Below are 12,611 nucleotides of genomic sequence, written 5' to 3'. Positions count from 1 at the left end.
ATTACGAAATATAAACTATAAAAATCTGAATTGCAAGATATAAACTTAGAATTGCATGAAATCGTTGCAATCCTTTTTTAAGTTTTATTTGAGAAAAAAAAATGAATGTTGCAATTATGTTTTTCATTTCTTTTTTTTTTAGGAATTTTTTTTTTTCAGACTTATTTCTTTCAGAATTCAAAGAAGAAGTGAGAATTATAAGATATAAACTCAGAATTGCATGAAAAAGTTTAAAATATTTTTTATTTGAGCAAAAAAATCTGAATTTTAAGGTGTATTTGTATTTCTTTCAGAATTCATAGGGGGTAAGAGAGCATTACAGAATATATACTCAGAAAAAAAAATTATTGGAGAAAGAAAAAACAGAATTTTGATACGTATTTGTCTCAGAATTCAGAGGAAAAAAGTTAGAATTAAGAGAAAAAAATCTGAATTACAAGATATAAACAGAATTATATGAAAAAGTTGCAATTATATTTTTATTTGAGAACAAAACTGAATTTTGAAACATGTCTTAAAATTCAGGGAAGAAAAGTAAGAATTACAGGGCAAACTCAGAGAAAACAAATTGAATGCAAACTGAATTGCAAGATGTAAACTTGAGAATTGCATGAAAAAGTTGCAATTATATATATATATATATATATATATATATATATATATATATATATTTGAGAAACAAACAGAATTTGTAAACCTATTTCTCTTAGAATTCAGAGAAGAAAAGTGAGAATTCTAAGATATAAACTCAAAATTGTATGAAAAAGTTGCAATTATATTTTTTATTTGAGAAAAAAATGAATTTTGATATGTATTTCTTTCAGAATTCAGAAGGGCAAAGTAAGAATTACAGAATATAAACTCAGAAAAAGAAATATTTTTATATTTTTATTTTTATTTAATTTTTATACGTATTTGTCTCAGAATTCAGAGGAAAAAAGTGAGAATTACAATGCATGAAATCATTTCTGAATCAATTCTATTTAAAAATTCTATTTGAAAAAGAAAAATGAATTTTGAGATGTAAACTCAGAATTCTGAAAAAAAAGTCTGAACTCTGAGTTTATAACTCACTCTTTTTGTCTGAGAATTATGAGAGTAACAATTTGAATTGTGAGATAAAAATCATTTTTTTTTATTTTATACATATATTTTCTTTTCTTTTATTTTCTTTTATTTATTTATTTATTTTTATCCTGTGGCAGAGACCAGCATTCAATGGAAAACCAGAACAAAAGTCATGTTCTTAATTCTTATGAATAAAATGTTATAAAATCTGGCACATGACATGAACAAACCCCTCTGTGAAAACTGCCAGAATATAAAAAGTGAATATAAAGTTTGGTATAGAAGTGCTACTAAAGTGGAAATTTCCGGCTCAGTGCAGCATAAAAAAACTAATTTAGAGAAAACAGTCTTTAAAGATAAACATTGTAATTAAAGTCAAATAAAGCACAATAAAATAAACACTTAGAAGTGTATTTTGAATGTTTTCTTTCTACTGGTCTGACATAACACGTTACAAACAGCCCAAAAAACACACAAAATTGTGCAAGAAAAAACAAATCGGCCACAAAGAAACTCAAGAATCCCAGAACAGCCAATGAAAAGGAACTTAACTAGGCCATAGTCACTCAAAGCAAAAGCACATGCGTCTGAAAAGCAATGACCTTTTTGCCTTGCTTTTTTCCTTCATGCACATGAGAAATGTGCTATTCCTATCGCCTCCGTACCTCCACAAACACGTTCCCATGACTGATTATAATGAGTTAGGGCTGCAGCTCGCGTCGCCTCCATTAGCGAATGCCATTTTGCATTGTATTGCAACACAAAGGTCAAACGTAAGGACAAAATGTACATTCTCCGCTTTACAATACCGGGACATCAAAACAGGCCCGTCTGGGGTAACGATGCATGCATGCTCATTTGGGACACTTTCTCCATCAGCGAGCGAGAAACACTCTTCTTAGCAATGTTAGGACTAACAAAGATAGTCTCTAATGGCGGCTCTCTGTGATCTGGTTTCAAAGCCTCGAGCCAGGGTTTAATTGCTGATTGTTTTTAATGGCAGATTCGGTTCCCTCTCTGATTCGACTACGATTCGCTGTCGGCGCATTGAAGTCGGAGGAAGCGTACGCCTCTTTTGATGGCTCTGTGCGTTCCATTTCCTTGTTAAAATTCAAACCAAATTTATACGACCGCTAATAGAGAACATTTCTGAAATGGCAAAAACAGTCAACAGCGCATTAATAAGCGTGGATTTTCCATACGGGGCCATCAGTCACTCGCTCTAGAGGGATCTCTGGTTTCAATAACGCTCTATAAACACTTAAGACAACAGAGCGAGTGTATAAACCAAGATAAAGGTCTGTGTATTGCGTGCATGAGCTGCAACAGAAACACTCTGGCCTGCCTTGGTCAAAAGTGGACAGAGACAGGCAGAAGAGACTGTTTTGACTGCTGTCCAGAGCGGCGGAGCTGTTCGATTAAACCCCCAAGTACATTTCTCATTCTATTTCCAGGCATCGGGCGCACACAGAGTGTGCTAAACCTCAGCTGACCAGTGGCTGTCTCGCAGACATCGACTGACTCACACGTTCGTATTGAACTTCTATGAGAGACCCAGCGGGGATCTGGCGGACTGGTTGCTAGAGAGACTCGATGAACTGTCAGGAAATGACCCACAGAGCTCAGCTCTCTCCAGACGGGTTCTCTTCAAACATTTTGTTTGTGCCCCAGAACGCTTTATGATTTTTTTGAGCACTGTCCTTTTGTACGCGTTTATACCTAGAGAGAAAAAGGGTGTCCTCGCATGAACTTGACAGAAAAACGAAGACCTTTCAAATCAATAGTGACTGTTTGTAGTGCACTAAAAAAATTTTTTTACATTTTGCTGATTTTACACAACTACATTTTGTAGAGAAACAAGTGCCATCTTTAGAATTTAGTCTTTGACCCTCTTTTTTTGCGTAGCTATTATGCTGCGTTCACACCAAACGCGAATATGCGTCTGGCGCGAGTGATTTCAATGTTAAGTCAATGGTAAGACGCGTTTACGCGCGTCTGGAGTTCTTGCGGCGCGAATTGGCGTTTAGCGCGGCGCGGTAGACGCGAATTCGCCTCATTGAGCGTCTGGCGCGTTACGCGCGATACGCGAGAATTGTGCTTTTTGTGCATCACGCGTTTGACGCGAATTCGCGTCTGCCGCCCGAGTTGAAAAATCTGAACTTCTGCGTCAATTCGCGCCGCGTTAACCAATCAGGAGCCTGCTTGATGCTGTGGCGGCAGGCCCGCCCGGAGTCACTCATTCAAATATGAAACATGAATACCAAATGCCTAGTGCAGTTCTAATGCACAACAAAGCAAGTGTTTTATCACATATATGACACACATTCATTTTGTATTGAATGCTATTTATTCCATATCTAAATCTTAATTATATGAAACATTAGTATAGTGTAGTGTGTCTACACTATAATAACAGAACAATAATAACTATAATAGTGTGTATACTTTAGTGTGTCTGGACAGTGTTGTGTGAGGAAAATAAAGAAATCACAGGACAGGTTAAATACTTTTGGAGGCTGGCTCCATTTATCATCAAAACAAAAATAAATAACAGATTTTACAGTAATAACCTGAACAAAAAAATGGCACAGACCTATAGAATTATTATACATCAAAAGAGGAATGACATAAACGAGTAGTTCACTTTTAAAATGAAAATTCTGTCATCATATACTGCTCCAACGCACAGAGGGAAGTTCCACCGCTCCTGAAATCCCCTCGCTCCGATGCGGGAAAGCAGGTCATCGAACTGGGCGCGGGACAGGCGGAAGTACCGCTGAAAGCGGCCGTCATCCAGGCGCAGCTCTGGAGCAAGTGATGAAACTCGCCGAACTGGGTTCGCCTCCGAAGGGTCTGGTGGACCCAAATACGGCGACGATGATCCCTACGCCGCTGTTCTGCTCTCCAGAGCAAATACAGAGCGGTGACTCTCTCGATAAATGACCGATCAACAACAGAATCTTGTAAAAAGATGGCCGCCAACGGGGTTTGAAACTTTCGCCTCTGACGCGCGTGACGCGCGTAAATTTCGCTTCAAACTTTTGTTTTTACGCGCGTCGATTTTGCTCTTGACGCGCGAATGAACACAAAGTGGTCACGCGAATAACTAGACGCGGCAGGCGCGAATTTAGACGCATATTCGCGTTTGGTGTGAACGTTCACCTAAAAAGAAATTACCCCATGATTTACTCGCCCTCAAGCCATTCTAGGGGTATATTACTTTCTTCTTTCAGATGAATACAATCAAAGTTAAGTTCAATTTAAAAATGTCCTGGCTCTTCCAAGCTTTATAATGGCAAAACCAAAAAAGTGCATTAATCCATCATAAAAAGCGCTCCACACTGCTCCAGGTGGTTAATAAAAGGCCTTCTGAAGTGAACTGATGCATTTGTGTAAAAAAAATACCCATATTTAAATCTTTATAAGCCGTAATCTCTAGCTTCCACTATGTGGAGTGATGAATGCGGAAATGCAGAAGAGGGAGCAAAACAAAACACATATCCTGAATTAAATGTACAAAAGGATTTGTAAAGAAAAATGTTGAAAACCCACAAAAACGGTCATGAGGGTAAAGTTTTGTAAATTGAGATTTATACATAATCTGATGTATGGTTTGTTAGCATAGGACAATATTTGGCCGAGATACAACTATTTGAAAATCTGAGGGTGCAAAAAATCTAAATATTGAGAAAATCACCTTTAAAGTTGTCCAAATGAAGTTCTTAGCAATGCATATTACTTATAAAAAGTTTTGATATATTTACGGTAGAAATGTACAAAATATCTCTTTGATCTTTACTCAATATCCTAATGATTTTATCAAAGAAAAATGTATCATTTTGACCCATACAATGCGTTGTTGGCTATTGCTACAAATATACCCATGCTACTTATGACTGGTTTTGTGGTCCAGGGTCACAAATGTTTGTGAACAAAACTTACCTACAACATCCGCTGGAACGCCATTCTCTTGTGAACACGTACAACAGTTAGTGGAAACTAGAAATTTCAAAAATAAAAAAAATAAGAAACATTGTTCATTCCTCTCCTGCGGCTATTGTTTATTACACACAACATGTGTCTGGCTTCCAATTTCATCTGCGTCCAGCTATTTTTATCTGTACAAAACAACTTGTTTTGCTGCTTGATATTGCAAACTGGTGTGTCTTACCATATTATTGTAATGTTTTATCTTAATCATGAACACAATGGTTTGTAGTGCAAACAGTTTTACCGTTAACTGCACTTTGTCATTCTTTTCGGTATTTCCCTATACGACAGCTTATCAACCGCAAGTCTCACACCCCAGCAAACATTGGTCCGACGGCGACGTCCTGTCCCTGGCCAAAAATAGTCGCGGTAGGACGACAAAATATGCAAAAAATTTTAACACAAAATATTTCTTAAAAATGCATTCAGATGCATTTGTACATGTCTACAATTATATGTGGTTGCATGTAAAGTTGTTACTTTGACTTTTAGCTGAGTGTAGTTCAAAATATACCCGGTTGTGATTCGGTTGTGAAAGGACGTCCAGCAGGTGACGTCTTTTACACGTGCATTTATAGTCCATCGTCAACCTCTATAAAATCCTTATGAAATATGCAAAAGCAATTGTGCTTACATTCACATTCACATTGGCATACTACAGTAATTAATTTAAGTGCCCAAAGTAGTTTCATAAGAGGTTGTTAATAGACGTCCACTGACGTACTTTAAACGTTTAGTAAGACCCATGCAAACCAGCACGGAAATCTTTATTTAAAAAACTTCCATTTGTTTTACATCTTGTTTTATGTCAAATTCTATTCACAAATTGCTTGTAGTTAAGTGTGAAATCACTGCATTTACCCATTATTCCACCAGTTTCCCATTACAATATGATTTAATTATTTCGTTTTTAATGATTAAATATATATCTATATACATAAGTAAGTCACAATTTAAAGTCTGAGCTGGATGCAAAAACTGCTGCCAAGATGTTGTTACAAATTCTGGCGATATGGTATCTCTATAGCAGATTATCTCGAGATATGACAGTTTGTATACTCAAAATTCCAGATCAATAGGTGGCGGTAATGCATTTATGCTGGTTTGGCAAAATCGCCAAAAACACCAGAAGAAGAGGAGTGAGCCGTAACGTACACCAGGAGAGAGTTTTTTGAGTTTACAAATCATTAAAAATTCACCGATGGGTAAGTACATTTTGAGGTATTTTATTAATGTATTTTATTTTTACTTGTTTTACTCGGAGGAACCAAAAGCAAGTATAAGCACACTGTCAAGTTAAATTAACTTGGGCTAAAGTTAGCTAGTATGCTAAAAGGTAATGTTTAATGCTATGGTCTTTTTTAACCCTAAAAAGAAACTCATCTGTGGCGCATATATATATATATATATATATATATATATATATATATATATATATATATATATATATATATATTTCTTTATTATTAGGCAAGCTATAAAAGGGAAAAAACAATAGTTAAATGTATATATGTACTTTGACATCAATGACATGCAGCACATAAGAGCACATCGGTTGATTAAACATGTTTAAAAATTAAATTAAAAAGTACTACTCAGATGTAGCATTCTGAAAGTTTATTTCTGAAAATAAATGCAATGAAAGACTGTGATATGTTAAAACTGTAGGAGGAGCTCAGGAACAATTCACTGAAATCTGTAAATTAATTTGAGCATGGCTGACTTCAATAAGTGCTTTAAAAGTATTTTGTAATTTCAGATTTGCTAAACATGTCCTCTGACTATCAAAGAAACTGGAGATGTCGAAGGGCAAGAGTTGATGCCTTAGCGGAAGAGGACAGCAGCTCAGAATCCGAGGGGACATTGGAGCCTGCCTTGGTGTTTTACAATTTCAAATAGGTGGAACCAGATAATTACCCCATGCCATCAGCAAGTAAGGAATATTATATGGTGTTTGAAACGCAGGCCATTTATGGGAAATTCATTAAAGCAAAGTTTGCAAACAGTCCGTTTGTAAATCTTTTATTAGAGGTACAAGTAGTTGTTTATCGATAATCTAATGCCAATATCGATATCATTGTTTTTGTTTGCTGTCAATTCTGTCTTGCTCTTGATTTTCCAAAACATTATTACATTATTTTGATTGTGGTGTCACTTTTAGGTTCAGCAACTGTCCAGAGTTGGCCGAATGTCAGTCAGAGACTGTGTATGAACAGGTATGTATTTACCTAGCATTGTTTGTGTGTTTTGCTGTGTCGTATTTCAGAAAAAAATGACAATAGTAACAGTATCCACAATAATAACCTCAACCTTTGGTAATACTATAATTCTGTCACACACTATATCTACTTATATAATTGCCTGTTTTTGTGTTGAAGTTGTAATGTCTGTGCTAAATCAGGTTGTTCGTAGGACTTAAAACAAGATATAAAAACATAATGTTAGTGTAAGAAATGAATGAGTCTTTACTTGTCACAAAAACTTTGGATAGGGATAGAGCACTTATTACATGATAGAGAGTGGTTGTGAAAGTGTATGTTTTAACACTGCATGCAATTGGCAAGCTGCACAGTACTGCTAATTTGTAATACTGACCTTACAATGCATTTTAATATTATGACTGAATCGTTTATTTCGCAGAATCATGTCAAATGCCTTAATGGCAAAATTCAACATGCAGGGTGGTGGCCAGCTGGAAAAGGCTGCATTCAAGGCTACACCTTTATATAATATAATACAAGGTAATTTGTGACACATCGTATGTTCCTTGTGTCTTATTTAAAAGACCTGTTTTTATCAGAAATGTCCAAACGCATAATTAACATGTTTTAGTCCCGGTGTTCTCATATGTGGACATGTATGAAATCAACATCCTGCATCACGAATTAAGTCGTCACTTTGTTTTGAAATGCATAACATTTTTCTGAGATGTTGATTCATGACACACAGTTTAAAAATTAGACAAATTTAAATAATTACAAATTATCTTATTTCCATAAGAGTGTCACTACATTACTTTTAGACTTTTTGAAGACTAAGGAGAGGGAGTGGTCCTGGTGAAACATTCAATCATTTGGTATCTCAGAGAAGCTCATGTTCATGAAATGGATGGGAAAAGTCTTGTTCGACTGCATTGTACAATTAGTTTGATAGATAAAAACACTTTAAAAATAACTGCTTGTTTAACTTTTTGCTTTTTACATTCATATTTTCTTCCCTCAGATGCTGTGAAGAGGTGGAACCCCAATTCAACGGAATCGGAAATTGATGGCGCTATGGCTGAACATCTAAAACATGCTCCAGGAAGAGCAGGGGGTGGGGGTTATAAAAAATAAGTTTTCGGGTGAAAAAGATGTGGGAGATATTTGTGACAGCTCAATTCCTTAAATTTAGTTATGAAACTGAATTTGTTTCGTGATGAACATGTTAATTTTTCCTGTTTCCCAGGTGAATTTGTATTAAAACCATAAAATAAATGTGATAAATAAATTGTGACTTTAGTTCATCCCGTTATCTTTGATCATTTGTAATGAACTACTAAAATGTTAATAATATAACACTTTATTTTACAGTGACCTTGTTACATGTAGTTACTGTAATAACTATAAATTATGCATAATTGCATGCATCAAACCTTAACCTTATATTCAGATGCAGTTAATTATATTAAGTACTTAAATGTATAAGTAAAGTAATGTGTTGTTTGATCTACACGTGATTATAACGTGTTCTATCTAGACGTTTCGGTATGACTGGGCCGATTTTGGCCCTTTTTAGAACCTTTGTCAAGTTTAGATGCTTAAACGTCAAAATCGCCTGTTTACGATTTAACACAATTAGTGTATGATTATTTTATATGCAGGCTTATATGCCTACACTTATGCATAAACACACCATATAAACATCCAGAAGAAGACTAATTCTGACGTCCATGGACGCGCTGAAGAGACGTGGAATTCACGGCCAGAAAAGACGTCGGTTCAACTTCCATTTTGGAACTATTTTTCAACCATGACGGGACGTGTCGGACGGACGTCTTTTCAACGGTCAATACACGTCCAAATGTTTGCTGGGACATTACCAGAAACAGCTTGCTTCCACTTTGAAAAATAAAGTGGATGCTAGACATTGTCATATGTAATTCATAATGACAACTCCTCAGTAACTGATTTAATTTTCTAAATTAAGTGCTTCTTTTCGAGTCATACATCACTCAAAGTAGAGTTAGTCAAATGTTGATTAGATGCTGTATTGAGTTTGTTCAGTGAACCATTCAATCTGATTAAACCAGTAAGTTTGTGAGTGGATGATTCGTTAAAAGAAATGCTCGTAAGAGTCATTTGGGATTCAGGCTAAATGTGTGTTTGCTTTTGCGAGAAGCATGCGAAGACAACTCATTTTGAAAGTGTCTTCTGCATTTTTCAACTGTCTGCACATTATTGTCATTATACAAACACAAATCTGATTTCTTGCTTAAAGTTAAGCAGCTCCAGTTTGACTGACCGCCGCCACGATGCATGAAACACTCGTTTCAAAAAGGAAATGCTGTATTTCTGTGAAACATAAAAGCTAACATTTTTAAAGAATACTTTGACTTATAAGAACAGTTTGTTGAGACCATGCTTGTTACGTTCCTAGTAAGACTAGAAAACACTATAAAATGTGACTCTGGACCACAAAAGCGGTCTTAGGGGCCGTTCACATGTCGCGCCTAAAAACGCGTGGAAAACGCTAGGCGCGCCGCTTTCTTCCTTATCAACAAAGCGCTCGGGCGCTTGCGCTCTGGAAGCGTCTGCCGTTTCTAAGCAACCATCAGCTGCGCTCTAGCTCCAAGCCTATGCGTCTCCATGCATTGTTTCTTCTATTAGCGTCAAAATAATGGGGGCTTGACAAATCATAAAGTTCAGGAAATCCCTGGACCACAATGATGAGCTGCTCCTCCATGTTTCTGCTGGTTTCAATGTAACGGAAAAACGTGAGGTAGCTGATTGGTTAGTTCATGTCACATGACCTGCGGTGCGCTTGCAACATTCTGAAAAGTTGAGATGTTTTTAAATCGATGCGGCGCGGACGCGCCTGGAAAAAACGAGCGCGTCGCACCGCGTGCGCGTCGCGACCGCGTCGCTTCCAATATGCGCGCGCAAGCCGCGCGTCTCCATTTGAAATAATGTGAACGGCCCCTTAAGTAGCACAGGTATATTTGTAGCAATAGCCAAAACTACATAGTATGGGTCAAAATGATCAATTTTTCTTTTATGCCAAAATTAGGATATTAGATAAAGATTATGTCCCATTAAGATATTTTATAAATTTCCTAACATAAATACATCAAAACCTTATTTAATTATTAATATGCATTGCTCAGAACATCTTTAGAACAACTTTAAAGGTGATTTTTCTCAAAATATAGATTTTTTTGCATGCTCAGATTCCGGATTTTCAAATAATTGTATCTCGGCCAAATACTGTGCTATCCTAACAAACCATACATCAATCCTTATAACTGGTTTTGTAGCCGAGGGTCACAAATACTGTATAAATATAGTCCAGAACACTCAAAACATGGTGTACATTGTATTGGCCATATAATTATTTAGATTTTTGAAGCTTGACTCTTTGTGATCACTATATGAACTGATGTTTAACTGATGTTGGAACCACATTGAGATAAATTATAACAGAATTTATATTTTCAAGCGACTATCACAGCTAACAGGGAACGTTCTCACAACCTTGAGCAATTGCTCACAATCTGGGGAACTTCTCTCAAAGTTATGAACAAACATTCTTCCAGTAATGCTGATAGAATGTTTATTTCTAAGTTAGAATGTTTGATAGAATGTTTGTTTTCCAAATTATCCGCTCTTTATTACGTTGGCACAAAAACATGATTGATACATTGTTTATGGAACGTTCTTCTGAAACATTTTAATTGGAAGTTTAACAAAGATGCTTTGGAGAACATTCAAGAAACTTTCCCACATAAAGTTCTCTTAATGTCGTCTTTAAGGTTCACATAATCAAAGAAAAAAGAATGTTTTGAACATTCAAAGAATGAGAATTTTAGCAAAACAGCATTTTGAAAACAATCATTGTCTATATGTGCCACAAAATAATTCGAATCTTTTGATCTAAAACCTGACCATGAGAAGGTCAATGGATTTTAACTCCCTCAGCATGACTATGGGAAAAATTCTCTCCTCTCTCGTGTAACGTCAGCTGTTTCTTAACATCGTTATAGCGGCTGTCTGCTATTTTTTCCAAAACAAGCCAGAGACAGTGACACAGTGTTCACTCTTGATTACTATCTTCCTCGTTGCAGTCATTTCAGATATGATTACTCTTCCCTGTTTTTGAGCCATCACAGATGCTGCCCAGCAGGTATCGGCCAGACCCGGGCGCCCATATTCCCCCATGACAAAACAGCCCGTGCCCACTGCTGATTCAGCTGCCCGAAGAGAGGAGACACAGATCATCCCTGCCAGCATAGACACACCTCACCTTACTGAACACAGCCTAGGTCCATACATCAGCCAAAAGTAAGTTAAACACTGGATTGTCAGTTTGTAAAGAGCATAACTTCGAGTCTAGACAGCTGTTGTCATTAAACCTGTTAATTTGATATTTAAAGGCGTCTGTGCACAATATCAGATGAGTTCCCAGACTGTCTGAAAAACATCTCTGTGGGTTTGAATTAACGATAAGCATCTAATGAAGCCTTGCAAGGCAAAGAGGTGGTGTCGCTCTCCTTTCCAATTAGCCGTCTGTGCGACTTCCTGGCAAATTAGTTTCCTCGCTGCAGCTCAGACAGTTCCGGTGGCTTCTGCAAAACTTGGACTGGCTTGTGTGTGTGTGTGTTCAGGGCAATCTGCTTGTGACTAGCAAGGAATAACAAATTCCTACTTTAAGGATTCAAAGTCGAGGCCAATTAAGTTCTTAAAAGGTTTTCAGAATCCCATCGAGTTACAGATTTAAAAAGCCAAGATTTACATTTCTGTAAAGGTTTTTCCAGAGATTAGTTTCAATGCTGTACTTTTTTAAAATCTGACCACAGTCACTGAAGTAGGAGACGCATTTGATTCAGTTTTTACTTTTTATATTGCATCTATACAAATAGCATCATTAACTTTATATACATTAAACATTTACATACAAATACAAAACTATAGCTTGATCTCTAACATAAAAAGACAATATATGGCAAAAAAAAAACAATGCTAAGGTTGATATTATTAATTTTTATACAATATATGATAAACTAAATTCTCTGTGGAAAAATATTAGCAAAAAAGGGGGTATATTTAGATTTTTAGAAAACACTCAAATCTATTACTGTCAAAGTGAAAACAAATCAGACATTTTTGAACATTAGTGAACATTAGATTGCAAATAAATAAAACACATGCATGTTTTGCTGCTTGGGAGATGACAGAAACTTTTTTTTTTTGTTTCACAAAATTAACACTTTTCAAAACACATTTACCTTACATAGAGTAACATTGCACGTTATAATAAATAATATTCTTTTCTTTTTTCAAAGACGACAAAGGAAA

This window comes from Garra rufa, chromosome 23 (assembly GCF_049309525.1).
Source record: "Garra rufa chromosome 23, GarRuf1.0, whole genome shotgun sequence".
NCBI lineage: Eukaryota > Metazoa > Chordata > Actinopteri > Cypriniformes > Cyprinidae > Garra > Garra rufa.
The sequence above is the reverse complement of the archived record's forward strand: the minus strand, read 5'-3'. Positions refer to the sequence as shown.